A 17,311-nucleotide genomic window follows, 5' to 3' on the forward strand; every position below is an offset into this window, starting at 1 on the left:
TCCTTGATCAAAATGATCATAGGACACCCCAGAGTTCAACTGTCAACTCTGATCAGGTTGTCTACATTGTATTTCAAAATATCAAATCCATCTGATGGATTACCCTGGCCAAGGTTTTGCTAAATTGAAATACAGCGACTCATTCTTCTCCAACTCTTGGAGTGGTCAATCCCATCTCGATCACACTTTGACTTCGTAAGTATTTGACTATGCCCAGAAGCCTTCCGTCTCTGAATTAGAAATTCAGTTAGTCCAGTACCAAAGCACAGTGAGTTGCTTGCAAGTCACTGAGGCGATCTCAAGTCTAAGGGACACTTATACCTATATCCCATCAGAGATATTCTCGACAGCAGAATACTCTGGAGTTGGTCACGTTCAATGATGATGTACCCTTACATCTCACCTGTATGCCATACCAGTGTCTCCACACTCCTTTGTTAAGAGGACAACCAACCCATATGGCCTACAGCGACCTATGCTCGATAGAAGCTGTTGTCCTTATTAACAGCCTATCATTTGGTCGTGAACAGTTTTAAGGATTAATCGATAAATCCTCTCTTTATCGAATCTAAATAGTCCTAAGGACTTCATCATAACAACGAAGTTCATTAGAAGATGAAAGCTTATGATGAAAATGCCAAATATATTTTATTTATTAACAAATCAATTACAATACTTGGTTGCTCAACCGTCAACAGCTTGACGATTGGCTTTTTGGGACACATTTTCCAACATCGGTTGCTCCATAAAAGAGCATCAGAGCCTTGAATCTTTTCAAGTGATCGACAGGATCGGCAGTCTCATCATAAGGCTCCAGTTGTGACATTTTGAACCATGCTGGAAGTGGCTCATTCATAATCTTCTGAGTCAGTGTTAAAATCAAGCTCTATGCCTTGTCGCTACGGGGCCTGATTTTGCAATATGTCAATCTAACATTGCATCTCTTAGAGCTTTCTTTCCATGTCATCCTCCCAAGCAAAATGATGATGAGGAAAAAAGTTGCCTGGTGTAGTATCCCTCCTCAACAGTGGGGTTAGTGAGCACTTGTGTCTTCTTCAGATAGGACTAGTTGGTCGACTAAGGCGGCTGGCACCTGGTCTTGGACTACATGGGGGTGAAGGTTAGTTTATTGGTATGGCATTGTCTTGTGGGATCTTCGAGGGAGGCTGAGGTGCAGTGGTTTGCTGCATCCTCTGCACTGCAATAGACACACCCTGTACCTTACGGGACAAAGCTGTTGTACTGTTCGTTCAAAATTACTAACACTGGTTATGGGGGAGGATTCTCTTGAATCGGCTCGGGTGCTTCATCCTCTTGGCGATCATTGTTGGTCCGTGCTCTGTTCGATCGATGAGTTGCATTCGATTCTCCTCTTTACAACCTCATGGTGAGTCTCTCCTCCTCAAGTTCAAGCCTCAAAACTAAAATTTGAGGGTCCTTCCTCTAGCACCAACTATTGCTATCAAATCCCATGTCTGAGATCATAGACGATCTCTTCAGTTGTGGTGCTTGAGTGGTGTAGCACGGTGATCTCCGAAGGCTGCCTAGACATCTGCAAAAAGTACTGATCATGGTATTTTTCTGTGAAGATCCTCTGATGCTCAAGTTAAGAGATGAAGAATAAGAAGGAGAAAATGATACTTCAAGTGCTTACCTTGGGAGTTTCTGTGCCCCTCTATTTATAGAGGAGGAATTGGAGTCATGCATACCTAGGAGACTAACCGATTTTTTGTTATTGCACATGGTTCATGCTGGCAGCAGTTATTTCCATTAGGGATGTGATTCGAATTGGGCGATACCTTCCTTATCTGGACTTTCCAAAATCATGACAGTGGTGGACTTTTCATATATTAGTTGCTGTTGCTCTGCATATCTTCCTAAGCTCGGCTTTGGCCGACCTTCGCACACCTTGGCCATGGCCGAGGTCCAAGCTGCAGTCTAGTGATTGCCCTGCAAACATGTTGGTTCTGATTTCCATGTCTACAGCTGGAAGCACCCTCTTATATCTGCTCTTGTGTCTACTGAAATACGAACTCTGATGGTCCTTGGAGTAGGTCGAGGACTTAATCGATCGAGGCCAAAGTGGAGGTCCACAACAGGCAACTTGTATTCCAGCCATTTAATCGAGAGAAGTCTCATTGCTATTCCAATTCCATAAGGAAATGAAAATATCGTAATCCACCAAAATGTAATTCTACTCATCCTTGGTATTCAAATTATATTTCGATTCTGATTCCGTCATGAACCAAATACATCGGGGGATATAGCCATTCTAATTCTTATTCTAATCCTTTTGATTTTAATTTTGATTCTAGTTGCAAGCCAAACACACCCTTAAAATATTACAATAGAATGGATGGATAAAGATGCAATTTGCAATTTTGGTGGGTGTTGTGGATCTGCACCTCCGACCTCGGTACTGGCCGAGCTATATAAGATGATGTCTGTTAGACTGGATATACGATAGATGAAGATCGTCAGGCACGACCTGCTAAATTGACAGTAGTTCATGCTTAGCCTAATTCAGATTCATCTCGTATTCAAATGACCTACCATAGCTCATACATGACCGACCAATCTTAGCCAACTTGAGGTTGAGCACTTGCTCCACGGACTCCAAAATCTCAACCTCGGACGATCTATTATAGCTTATCCATTGTCGAGCTAAGCTCCTCATCAGATCTGTCTCTCTTTCAAATTGAAAAAATCTAGATAAAATAGAATTCTTCTATGATTGAGTCTTTTATGAAAGAAAATATCTTATCTGAATCAATCTATGCGATAAATCTGAAAATTATCGGGACTTCGAGATGGATATGACTCCAACTTCTTCTCTATAAATAAAAGCTCTAGGATCCTCTAAGGTATGCAATCGACTCCTCGCTCTCTCATCTTATTGCTCTCTATCTTCTGACTTGAGCGTCGGAGGGTCTTCACTAGAGAATACTCTCAATGAGACTTCTTTGCAGGTGTTCGGGTGAAGCTCCTATAGTGATTTCACCTCGACCATATTTACCTCGGTGGCCGACTTCAGATGAAAAGATTAGGAGCAACACTTGGCACTAGAGGAAGGGTCCCCGACTAGTTTCGAGGTCCTATCTTGAGAGAAGAGAGCCCCCCACCAGATACTATAAGGACATGAAGGGGTGCATCCAAGGCATCGCAATGCTCCAATGACTGGTAGGCCAACAACATCTAGTTGACCAATGTACCAGCACCATCGATTCAGGAGAATCTACCACCAGCAGCACCAGCAATCTCTCAAGATCAATATAATAGCCTCATCCAACAGGTGTAGGTATTTTTTAGTTGTAGTAAGGGGAATGCAACAGAACAGCGAGCCTCATCCTGCCCTTGAAAATCTACAGCTGGCTAGAGGGAGATCAGCAGACCGACCTCCCCGTAGCCCAAGGGTGGGAGCCAGTTGTCACAGTCGACCTATAGTCCACCTCGCTACAGACCTGGGCGGTCATCTACCCCGATCTTTAAAAGGGATTCTACTTCGGATCATGCTTCTCCTCGGCACTGCCTAGCTGAGGAGGATGATGTGGAAAGGAGGCTCCGAGAAATGCAACAACGGATCGATGCATTCCAGGCACCAAAGCAGTCGGTTGACGATCTGAGGTTCAACATCGATCCACCATTTATGTAGAGAATAATGGATAAGCCCCTTCCACCTCAGTTCAAGATGTCTCAAATGGAGCCCTATGGTGGAATTACCGACCCAGTGGACCATTTAGAGAATTTTCGATCTATGATGCTTCTACAAGGGGTCAATGACGCGACTCTCTGTCGAGCTTTTTTTTCGATCCTGAGAAAGGTAGCTCATCATTGGTACTCTAATTTGTAGCCAAACTCCGTGGGCTCCTTCCATCAGTTGAGCCGGTGTTTTGTCGCACACTTTGTCAGCAGCTACCAATAGTGTCGTAACTCATATTTTCTTGTTAGCATCAAGCAAAGGGAGAACGAGTCCCTTTGTGACTACATCAACTGTTTCAATGCCGCAACTTTGGAGGTGAGGAACTTGGATCAGTCCATGGTAATGACCGCATTGAAGGTCGGGCTTCAATAGAATAACCTCTTCTTGCTCAACCCGAACTATCCAAAGGACTTTATCAGGATGTTGGAACAAGTGGAGAGGTATGCTCAAGTCGAGAAAGCTTGGGATCGGCAAGGGGAGAACCTTAGTAGTGGATCATAGCAAAATACTGTGCAAGAGAAAAAAAAGGAATTATCGACGAGTATAGCATCGATGTGTGGAACCAAAGCCTTGCCATTCTCGAACTCCACCTTGAAACAACACACCTAGATCCCCTGCAGTACCATGCTGATCTAGGACTCCTCCGCAGAGGTTTCATTACTTCACTTCATTGAATACTCCCCACGCCTAAATCCTCATGGAGATAGAGTGACAAGAAGAGCTCCCTCGCTTGAATAGAATGCTCGTCTCGGTACGAGCAAGAAAATTCGAGAAAATATTGCAGGCACCACTGAGACCATCGACATGACACGGAGGAATGCTGGCAGCTCAGGGAGGAAATAGAGGCGCTCATCCGATAAGGGCATCTTCGGTGCTACATTGATGAACAATGGATCCTAGGGAACCCATGCGGTGAGCCTCCTTGATAGGAAGATCTCCACAGAAACCAACTAGTAGTAGGGGAGATCCATATGATCTCTGGGGGGCAGCTCGACTGCGGTACCTCGGATTCAAGCCAAGCTAAAGATAAGGAGCCGAAGAAAAGGAAGGTCAACAATGAAATCACTTTCTCTGAAGTCGATCTAGATAGAATAAAATATTCACATGACAATCCTGTAGTTGTCTTTTTGAATATTGTCAATTATGATGTACATCGAGTCCTAGTTGATAATAGAAGTTCAATTGATGTTTTGTTTTATAATATTTTTGTTCATATAAACTTGAATTCTGAGCTGCTAACAAAGAGGAGCACACCTCTGATCGGATTTTTGGATAACACAGTCCCAATAGAAGGAACTATCTCTTTGACTATGATAGCTGGACGAGCTCCAAAATGAGTCATCATCAAAATAAATTACTTTGTAGTTAAGAGCTTGTCTATATACAATGTCATCTAGGTCGGCCTAGACTAAACACTCTCCGAGCTATAGTGTCGACCTATCACCTAAAGGTGAAATTTTCTACTCTATATGGGATCGGTGAGCTTCGAGAAAATCAACAACTTGCAAAAGAATGCTACATGGCGACCTTACATGAAGCAACACTTGTGGAGTAATCGGTAGATGAGCTCAATGTATGGGACAAGCTAACCGAACAAAAAGGCCATTCGGTGGAAGACCTAATCCCGGTGCCCATTGATGAAGATCCATACAAAGTAGTGAAGATTGGCTCGAATTTACGTAAAGAGGATCGTCAGTACCTCATCTCCTTTTTACGGGCCAATGCAGACGTATTTGCTTGGTCGGCCTCTGACATGCCTGACATCGATCCGAAGGTCATAGTTCATCGACTTAATGTGGATTTGAAGCATCATCCGATCAGACAAAAGAAGCACAGTTTTACTCCCAAGCGATAAAAAGCTATATAGAAAGAGGTGGACAAGCTTTTAAAGGCAGGGCTCATCCAAGAGGTTTATTACTCGGAGTGGTTAGCTAATGCCGTCTTGGTCAAAAAAGCTAATCAGAAATGGGGTGCTTATATTGACTACACCAACCTCAATAAGACGTGCCCAAAGGAGAGCTACCCTCTATTTCACATTGATCAGTTGGTGAATGCGACCTTAGGGCATCAGCTCTTATCTTTCATGGATGCATTCTTTGGATATAACCAGATTCGGATAGTCCCCGAGGATAAGGAGAAGATCTCTTTTGTTACTAATCAGGATCTTTTTTGCTATAGAGTCATGCTGTTTGGCCTAAAGAATGTAGATGCGACCTATTAATGGTTCGTCAATAAGGTCTTCAAAGAGTAGATTGACAAAAATATGAAGATGTACGTGGACGACATGCTTATTAAAGGGAGAGCTACCGAGCATCATATCATGATCTCGAGAAGACATTCGCCATGTTGCGGTATTTTCAAAAAAAAACTTAACCTCAGCAAGTGTGCATTCGGCATCATCTCTGACAAATTTCTTGGCTTTATGGTGTCTCAACGAGAGATCAAAGCAAACCTAGAAAAAATTCAGGCTCTCTAAGAAATGAAACCTCGAGGATGATCAAAGAAGTACAGCACCTAACTGAAAGAATTGCAGCTTTGAATAGATTTCTCTCAAGGTCGGCCGAAAGGAGCCTCTCCTTCTTCAAAGCTCTCAAACACAAAGAACTTTCGGTGGTTGGACGAGTGTCAAGCTATATTTGATGACCTAAAGAAATACCTCAGCTCACCTCTCCTCCTAAGTAAACTAGAACTTGGAGAAGTGCTATCGTTGTACCTTACTATTTCGCCCTCCGCAATCAGCTTAGTCCTTGTCCGACAGGAGGCCAAGGTATAGAACCCGATCTATTATGTTAGCTAGGTACTCCATGATGTCGAAACTAGATATACGAAGCTTGAGAAAGTAGTTTATGCTCTCGTGACATCTTCTAAGAAGTTACATCCATACTTTCAAGCACATACCATTGCCGTCCTCACCGACCAACCCATCAGATTGATACTCTATCAACCTGATACCTCCAGATGATTAGCTAAGTGGGCCATTGATATTAAATACTTACCTCAGCCATCCATCAAAGCTCAAGCATTGGCTGATTTTGTTCTGGAATGCACCATCCCAGATGAGGAACATAACAGTGAGGAGACAGCCCTGATGACCGAAGAATGTTGGGTTCTCCATGTAGATAGTTCTTCAAACACCATGGGCTTAGGAGCTGGACTGATCTTGACTAGCCCAAATGGAGTGGTCATGGAGTATGGCCTATACTTCAACTTCTCCACCTTTAACAATGAAGCTGAATATGAAGCACTGGTGATCGGTCTAAGAATGGTGAAAGAGTTGCGCATTCGATACCTTAGAGTTAACAGTGATTCCCAGCTTATTGTTGGCCAAGTTCAGGAGGAATATGAAGCTTAAGAGTCGAACATGATAAAGTACCTACAGAAGGTCAAAGATCTTATCTACAACTGCACCACTATGAACATCCAACAAATACTGAAGACGGAGAACGTGTGGGCTAATCTTCTTTCAAAGCTAGCGACATTCAGAGCGATCGACCTAAAGAGAACCTCGTTCCTTGAAATCCTTAAGAAGTCGAGCATTGAAGAGCCCTCTATGATGCAAATAGATCTCGAGCCAAGCTGGATAGATCCATTTTATGCTACCTGCAAGATGGAGTGTTGCCTGCTGATTGAGATGAAGCCAAGAAGTTGGGGCACCTTGCACCCTAATATCTCATCTACGATGAAAAATTATATAAAAAGCCTTTCACCCTACCCTTACTTTGTCTCCATCCCTCAAAAGCTGAATATGCCCAATGAGAAGTTCATGAGGGGATCTACGGTAATCACTTGGGGATAAGGTCTTGCTCACAAGGTGCTACGATCGGGGTATTTTTGGCTAACCATGCAGAAAGATGCTGCTGACCTGATGAATGAATGCAATCAGTGCCAGAGAACTTCAAATATTTAATGTCGACCTTCAACCCCTTTAGCTCCGATCACCACGTCTTGGACCTTTGCCTAATAGAAGATGGATATCCTTGGACCTTTCCCCATCACGGCAGCACAAAAAAATTCTTGCTTGTTGCTATCGACTACTTTACCAAATGAATGGAAGTGGAAGCATTGGCGATAATCACTGAGGCAAAGATTCATAATTTTGCATAAAAGTTGATCATTTGCTGATTTGACTTGCCACGAGCCATCATCACTGATAATGGATGACAATTCGATAATCCAAAGTTTATGGGGTTTTGTAATGGACTTGGCATCTCCCACAGGCTGACTTCAGAAGCTCATCCTCAGAGTAATGATGAAGCTGAGGTGATGAATAGAACTTGCTGCAAGGGTTAAAGACTCGGCTAGGCTAGATTAAAGGATTATGGATCAAAGAGCTATATCATGTGCTCTGGGCACGACTTAACGAGTTCTAATCGGAGAAACTCCATTCAAGCTAGCTTTTGGGACTGAAGCCTCATACCTCTTGAGATCAGCTTGCCCACATTATGGGTGGAAGAGTTCGACACAAATAGCAATTCCATTGGGCTGAGGGCAAACCTAGATTTACTGGAGGAAACTCGGGAGCGAACACGGATTCGAATGGCCAACTATCAACAAAGAGTAGCTTGGTACTACAACTCCTAAGTCAAAAAAAAATCTTTCTTTATTGGACAGTTAGTTCATCATCGAGCTGAAGTTTTCTACCCGACAGACTGATCCAAGCTTCTGCCAAATCGGGAAGGCCCGTTCATGTTGCTGAAATAGTTCGATTGGGCATTTATCGACTTTGCCAACTAGACGAAACTTCGATCTCCAAGACATGGAACGCCAACAACTTGCGTAACTACCACCCGTGAACTATAATCTTTTATTGAATTGAATAATAAAAAATTATTTTGCAGATTTATGTGTTCTTTTGAAATGATGTGTGCTCCTCGACCAAGGTCTAAGAGCAGAATATGTCTCCATTCGATCTCCAAATACGTGCTCTTCATTTATGAATGAAGTGTGGAATGTCCTCCATGCGGTTCTTCATTCCCATGCTCCTCGACCATGACTGAGGAAGGTACACATCTCCATGTGGTTCTCCATTTGCATGCTCCTTGATCATGTGGATCTCCATCGCATGCTCCTCGACTAGGGTGAGGATCGGTATGCATCTCCATATGGTCTCCATCGCATGCTCCTCGATCATGATCGAGGAGCAGTATGCATCTTCATGTAGATCTCCATTGCGCGCTCTCAACCATAGTTAAGGAGTGGTACGCATCTCCATATGGCTCTCCATTCATGTGCTCCTGATCATGAGCGATACACATCTCCATGCGGTTCTCCATTCGCGTGCTCCTTGGCCATAGTCGAGCGATATGCATCTCCATGTGGATCTCCATCATGCACTCCTCGACCACGAGCAAGGAGCGATATGCATCTCCATATGGTTCTTTTTTGCAGCTCCTCAGCCATGATCAAGGAGCAGTATGCATCTTCATACAAGTCTCCATCGTGCGCTCCTCGGCCATGATCAAGGAGCAGTACACGTTTTCATTCGGTCTCCATCGTACGTGGCCGAGGAGCGGTACATGCCTCCGTATGAACCTCCAAGCTTCCATTCAATCTCTAATATGTGCTCCTCGATTATAACCGAGGACTGAATGCCCCAAAGTCCGACCTCTCATCTATCGAACTACGACAGTTGTTTCACTCATAGATTATTTTCCACTCCTCACCACAAAGAAGACGACCTAAAAGCGACAGCCTCCATAGTGTTCGATATAGGTCGGACACCAAATCTACTACAATAAAGCAGTCGGTTATATGTTTTCAACACAACGATGAAGAAAAAGACTATTCATTAAAGAGAAATTTTTACAAAGTTCAGTCGGTCTCATACAAAATACCTCAGCAAATACTGAGGTTTACAAAATTGACCGGCTTATGCCCGAACATGCCCGAGATAAGATACAAAAGACTTAAGCCCCTCTCAAAGCATGGGACTCCCCAACCTCCGCATGATCGGAGAGGATGATGATGGCTGGTGCTGGAGCTGGCGCCACTTCCTATGTCATTGGATCCTCATGAGCCAGCTTGAGGAGATCCTCAACTTGCAGCCCATCATCTCCGACCTCGCCGACCTCCTCATCGTTCGACTCTAGGAGACTGAGATTAAGATCAGGAAAGCGATTCCTGACCTTCTCCTTAAAATCCTCAGCCCCCTGCACGTATGAGAGTGAGCCAAACTTTACCTTAATATCCCGAAATGCAGTCGAAGAGCAGAAGGCTTCGATCGCGGCAACCTTGGTGGCCTCCAACTTCTCTTCATACTTTTTCTTCTCGGCTGATAGCTGAGCTTTAGCGTTGGCCCGGGACTTGAAAAGTTTGGACTCCAGTCGCTTTACCTCTTTCTTCAACGACTTGTTTCTCCTCCTCGATCTTCAGCTTGTGCAGCTGGGCATTGTTTGCCCTCCGAGTGGCCTGAGCGACGTTTCCTCGGCCTCCCTTGAAATTCGTCGAGCTTCACGGACCGTCTTTGAAAAATGGTTGAAGTGATGGATGAGCTACAAAAAAAAAAAAAGAAAAAAAAATAGATCAGCAAAAAGTAGTTAAAAAGAAAAGATCGAAAAGAGCCGAGGAAGGTCGATAGATCGTCACTTATTAGAGAAGGGAGTCCCACGAATCCTGAATTCGGAATGCTTCGTCTGTAGTTTTGAAGGCTTCAACATCGACGAGTAGGAGGCCGACCTAAGAAGAGATCGAGCGAGTCAATAATCATCGATGACCTTCCTGTTGTCTGAAGCCTCAACGTCCTGGAACCTCCATCGGAGGGAATGCCTCAACTGGTAGGTCAGTTGGGCAGGAAGATATATGCATCGAAATTCGAGGGGTCCCCAAACTCTACTGTGACGAGGATGAAGAAGGTCGGGGGGCAGGTTCTCTCGGTGCAACGTAGCGCAGGGGCTACATGACTTTCGCCGATGCCGACTCTTTCTTTGGGCCTCGAGGAATCTCTAACCAGGGCTGCGCCAGCACGGCCTCGGTTTGGCCATGTTTCAAGCAGGGGCCGTACTTGCCTTCCTCTTATTCGCAGCTTGATGAACAGCCTCCAGATCCTTGGGATTCATTGCTGTATGGAAGACGAGGTTAGTCAAAAAGGAAAGTAGCGCCAAAATAAAGAAGATGCATAAAAAAAAAGAATAGACTTACATTTAGGGTCAGCTGAACTCAATCCAATCTTGAATAAATTCTCCTCAATAAGGAGCTTGGTCAATGGAGGGGGAGTATGACCAAAGATCTACTCCAATACCTCTTCCTTGGCATCTGATAAAGTTGGAGCTCTGATCTTCGATCTATGAGGTCGATCCCTTGACGTGTTGAAGTCCCAAGATTGCTCGATCGAGATAAAAAAGAAATGCTTCTTTCAGTTATGCATCGAGGAAGGAGTACCTCGGAAGAGATGACGTCCCTTCCGAAGAGAGGTGTACCATTATCCGACCTCTATAGGGTGCTCCTTCAATGTGAAGCAAGTTCGGAAGAGGCAGGACATCGGCTCGACCTCGAGAAAAAGACAGTAGGTAAAGAAACTTAAGATTTAGCACCATGAGTTCAGGGAAACGCTACAAAAGCTTATTTTGTATAAATTAAGAAATTCTACGATGAGGAAATGGAAGGATAGCTGAAGATCGACCTTCAGTGATTCCTCATAAATACCTACTCGATTTAGACTAGGAAGAACCATCCATTCCCCGAGAATGACAACCTCCAGCATAAACTTGGCTAGGACTTGGTATTTCAACCTAATAATCTCCAGGTTCTCGTAGGTGAGAACGGAGTTCACCCTAGATGGACCAAAGTCTGGAACTTCAAGCCTACTTGAAGAACAATCAATATCGGACTCAGGATCTGCATCCCTAACGTCGTCATTTGAGCTCCAGGTGGAGGGGGATGAACTAGACTCACTCATAGCTAAGAAGTGAGAAACTGACCTAAAGATGAGGCGACCGAGCAATCAAGGGACGATGAATTGCTATAGCTCGATTTTAACCAGACAATTAGGTAGAATCTCCAAGTGCCAAAGCTCCCCTCTCCTCATAACACTAGAAATAGTAAAACAAAAGTTACCATGGCCGTATTTATAGAGGACCGGACAGCTCCAATCTACTGTCGATTCACCTCCCCCGGTCGATGCTCAACAAATGGCAGCCCATGATTGGTCAAGACATCGCTCCCGCGGATCTGAAGAATCAACGGTCTAGATTTAAAGACGGTTCACCTTAGGAAGTCGATCTTTGACATATGTCAACAGAGGACAGCTTGACGAAATCTGCCTTAACCTCGGACTGATACTCTCTTCTACTGACCTATGGATAGCTCGACCTCGAGAGTGGGGTGCATCTGTTATGGATTTGCACCTCGACCTCAGCACTAGTCGAGCTGTACAAGATGACACCTGTTAGACTAGGTATATGACAGATGAAGATCATCGGGCACGACCTACTAAATTGGTAGTAGTTCATACTCAACCCAATTTTGGTTCACCTCGTATTCAGACGACCTACCATAGCTCGTATATAGCTGACCAATCTTAGCCAACTTGAGGTTGAGCACCTACTCCACGGACTCTAAAACTTCAGCCCGGATGATCTATTATAGCTCGTCCATTGTCGAGCTAAGCTCTTCATCAGATCCGTCTCTCCTTCAAATTGAGAAAATCCAGATAGAATAGAATTCTTTTATGATTGAGTCTCCTGTAAAAGAAAAATATCTTATCTAAATCAATCTGCATGATAAATCCAAAAATTATCAGGACTCCGAGATGGATATGACTCTAACTCTTCTATAAATAAAGGCTTCGGGATCCTTCAAGGTACATTATCGACTCCTCGTTCTCTTCTCTCATTGTTCTCCATCTCCTGATTTGAGCGTTAAAAGGTCTTCACCGGAGAATGCCCCTGGTGAGAACTTCTTTGCAGGTGTTCGGGTGAAGCTCCAACAGTGGTTTCACCTCAGTCACATCTATCTCGGTGGCCGACCTCAAGCAAGAAGATCAAGAGCAACAGTGGGCAAACAAAATGGTACAATGCATTTGTAGCCAAGGATAAATTAGGATTTTAATAAACTTCACCTGGACACCATGAGTGGAAAAGCAATCTTAGATGCTCAGTAGATTGGTATACTATTTATAAAAATCATTGACCTATGCAATATCCTGTTTATTTCATCTGCAGCTATTCATGCTAAAATAGACAAGTAATCATAATAATAGTAAACCAAAACTCTCCTAATTCCACTCTGTTATTCGAATACCTGCTACATCTCTTTTTTGAAATCAGATAACTACTCTCATATCAGGTAAATATTTTAAGGGTGAATTCTAATTCTAGCTTAGCAACCAGCGTTGAATCCCCAGGTGGTAAAAAATGTGGACCTTAATCATGAATGCCCTGGAACTGTCAAGATGAATCATTGTTCTTACCCACCTTAACTGTTGTCTAATGCCGCAAACCAGTATCACGGTTAGTCAGTGAACATGCAGCATAACTGGTACAAGTATTGTTTGCATATCAGGTAAATATATTTGTCTAACTTTAATGACCAAATGAAAAATAAATTCATCAAATGAAAAAAGACTTGAAGGTTCTACTTGTTGTCTATCTCAACATCTCTCATCTTAGATCAATATATCATTTTAAGTTTTGCCTTACAGTAAACAAAAACTAGAAGCGCATTACCAAATTAATAACAACTGGTTAAAATAAAGCCCCATCATGGGATCCTATGTCAGTAGGAAAGCTCCGCAATTGCCACCTGATAGATGGCCACCAAGATGCCTTGACTCACCTGGAGAGATGTATTCTCAAGTGGGTTCGAGCTCCTTAGAATAGCAAGGTTTATCCAGCCTAGAGAATCTTCATGTGATGAATGCAAATGAAAACGAAAGGAAAGAATAAATAGTGCATATGGCAGAATAGCTTTTGCAATGCATGCGCATGAAACCAAAACAAACATGAACAGTACTGGGGAGATTGGTGAGGAAGGGAATGGAGGCCACATTCCTCCTATTATAACCTGATAGGAAGTGTGTGCCATGTTATGCAAAGATTAACCAGAACACGTGTATTAATTCTAAAACAAGAAAGAACAATAGGCTAAAGAAAGAGAGTGTAGAAGATGACAGTAATGCCTTGGCCTACCATCACATAGACACCTGCCCATACCCAGAAGAGGATTCCATCAAAGATGCTGTGCTCTTCTCAACGACCGAGTCTATACTAGGATGTCTCCACTGCTCACACTCTTTGGAAGAAGATTCCCTAGTGGAGGAAGTGATGCTCGGAGTAGTGGAGTAGGGAAGGGTAAGCTAAGAATCTATTCAAAATTTTAAATATTAAGCCAAGAACAGAATAGCTTCGGATGGCAACTTTTTATCGTTAGAAACCTGGGGCAGTATGTCTCTTGCCATCAAAATGCAAAACAGAAGTATTGGGACTGCAATTTTCTGTTGTCAGAAGTTCCGGATGGCAAATTTCTACCATCCAACACTTGCCAGAACTCGGCTTTTCAGACAATCTACTCCAGGCAATCTTCATTAAGAATTAACCATAACTTGTAATCATAACTCGTAATTCAGAGTACGGAATTAAGTTTCGTAAAATATGTCTGATTTCTGATTCCGTGCCTTACTAAAATTTTAAGTGTGACATGTGTTTTGTTCAAGTTATCTGTGCTGCATTTCATAATTTGACTCCAAATTGAGTTCCGTAAGATGTGCTGTATTCGTGAATCACTACTTAATTTTAAGAAGTATAATTTCGACCATGTTTAGGCTCATAGAGAGTATGAAAAATTTGGAAAAATGAGGGACTTGTTTTATTCAAGGCATGTTAGGTATGCATGCATGCATGGTTGATGCAACTAGTACAGAGGGTTCATGACATGGTGTATAGGACACCACGTCTATATGAACACCTTTTTCCTTAGTAGAGTTCCAAAACTACAAGCTCTGAGTACTTAGAAATTCCTATCTTGGCATGTTATATGCAAGTTCAAATTAGTCGATTCATGCACGCGACCATTGTTGGATCCTTAAGTCATGCTAAGATGCACGTCGAGTGGTAGATGGAAGGGATGCCCATTAATCAAGACCGATTGACTGAGAGAGAGAGAGAGAGAGAGAGAGAGAGAGACTATAGAAGGGGTTTTTAATGCCCGGTCCGTTAGTGGACTGGGCTTAATTTTGATTTTTTTTATAACTTTTAGTCCATTTTTAATAGGATTTTAACTTTCACTCCTCATGAGACAAAAATATCTCCAATTTAATATCGTATTTTCTTTCCAAAAAAAGAGAACATCTAAATGGGGCAAATTAATAGGAAAGATAAATTAACTGTGTAGTGACAAATTAATTATATGCAATAGCAAATTAATTATGTGCAGTGATAAATTAATTATGTATCATGTTAATTTAATTATATAGTAACAAATTAACTATGAATCATATTAATTTAACTATATATATTGGCCAATTCAATATGTTTCATGTTTTTTTAACTATGCAATGATAAGTTAACTATATATAATGACAAATTAACTGTATGCCATATTAATTTAACTATATGCAGTGGTCAGTTAATTATCTACAATAGCAAATTAACTATATACGAACAAATTAACTATATACCATATTTATTTAATAGTGTACAATGGCCAAATAATTATGTACCATATTAATTTAACTGTGTACAATACAAATTAACTGTGTGCAATGGTAAATTAACTATATAATATATTTATTTAATTATGTATAGTGATAAATTAACTATGTACTATATTAATTTAATTATGTATGGTGATAATTAACTATATATAGTAGCAAATTAACTATGTACTATATTAATTTAACTGTGTGCAAGGATAAAATAACTGTATATAGTGATAAATTAACTATATATCATATTAATTTAACTGTGTGTAATGATAAATTAATTATATAATATATTAATTTTATTACATGCAGTGGCCAGTTAGCTGTGTTTTATCTTTATTTAACTATATGCAATGGTAAGTTTACTATGTGCCATACTAATCTAACATTGTGGTAAGCCTAAAAGAAAGGAATGAGAGTTAGAGTTTTAGTCAATAAATTTTTTTTATTAGAGTGGCGTCAAAAGAGGATCGATCTTAATGGAATTTTGATGGCCACCCCACCTCCGCCTCACCATCATCCACGACCAGAAGGAATTCCTTGACATCATTGCCATGCACCTCTCTGTAGGCATCGGCCACCTCAACATTCTCTTCTAATTGCACACCATCCACATCCATCCTCACAACCTTGACATCGAGATAATATTATATGGTACATAATTAAGATATCATAGTGCACAATTATTCTATTATAATACATAGTTAATATAAAATGGTGCATAGTTAATATAATATGATATATAATTAACATAATATAGCATATACAGTTAATATGATCTTGTACATAGTTAACATAGAAACAACACTTAATGATTTTGAATCATGCAAATATATTAAACTAACATGGTACACAGTTAATCCAACATGGCACATAGTTAATATAGAATGGTATACAATTAATGCAATATGGTATACAATGTATTGTGATTTATAATCAATATAGAATAGTATATGATTAATTTAGTATGATATATAGTTAATATAGAATAGCACAAAGTTAATATATTATGATTCACAATTGTTGTCCAGAAAGGTAGCAACCTAAGAGAGGTGAATTGGGTTGATTAAAAATTTTAACTAAATCTGAAATTTAGATAAGTATGTACTTCAATTTAGGCTATCTCAAGTGATTGTGAAATATATGTAATGTGTAATAGCAGAATTAAGATTTGGAGGATGCAATACAAATATTAAAATCATGTAAAACAAGTAAGAAAAGCAAGAATGCAAAACATAAGAAAGTAAATAAGATAAGGCATGACACAAATATATAATAATTTATAGTGATTTGGTGTAATCCTGCACCTACGTCTATTTTTCAAGAAGTTCTTGAGAATTTTACTATAATCTCTTTCATTATAGTACATTTATTTTATCCAGACTCACAAACAAATTCAATTGATTTTTTTAGATCACCAACCAAAATCTTAAACCGATTGTTTTTGGACTTATAATCAATCCAGTTAGTTTTACAGACTCACCAACCAAAACCTACATTGGTTTTACGGACTCACCAACCAATACAATTGGTTTTACGAGCCTATCCCCAGATTTTTTTCTCTCAAAAAAATTTGTAAAGAAATCAAAATACAAGGACAAAAATTTTTAGCACAAAAATAAAATAGAAATGAACTCTGTCATGCATGAAGAAGAGGCTAAAATATTGCTTTTTTGAAGCTTGATCAATCTTCCTTAAAGGTTGAGAGGATGTTAGAGATGTTGTGGAAGATTACTCTTGAGTAGACTCTGAGATCAGTATTTAATTCTTCTCTTTTTTTCTTTTCTAATGATGTACAATGAAACTCTCACAAAATTTAAAATTTCTCTCTTTAATCCACTTTCCTTCCTTTTCAAATTATTTTTTTAGCCTTTAATAGTCTTAAAGTAGGTTGAAGAAGAGTTTTGACTGTTAGAAGTCTTAGAGTAGCCGTTGGAGTGAAGAAATAGCCATTATGAGTGTTGCAAAAAATAGCC

Source organism: Elaeis guineensis, chromosome 8 (assembly GCF_000442705.2).
Source record: "Elaeis guineensis isolate ETL-2024a chromosome 8, EG11, whole genome shotgun sequence".
Classification (NCBI taxonomy): domain Eukaryota; kingdom Viridiplantae; phylum Streptophyta; class Magnoliopsida; order Arecales; family Arecaceae; genus Elaeis; species Elaeis guineensis.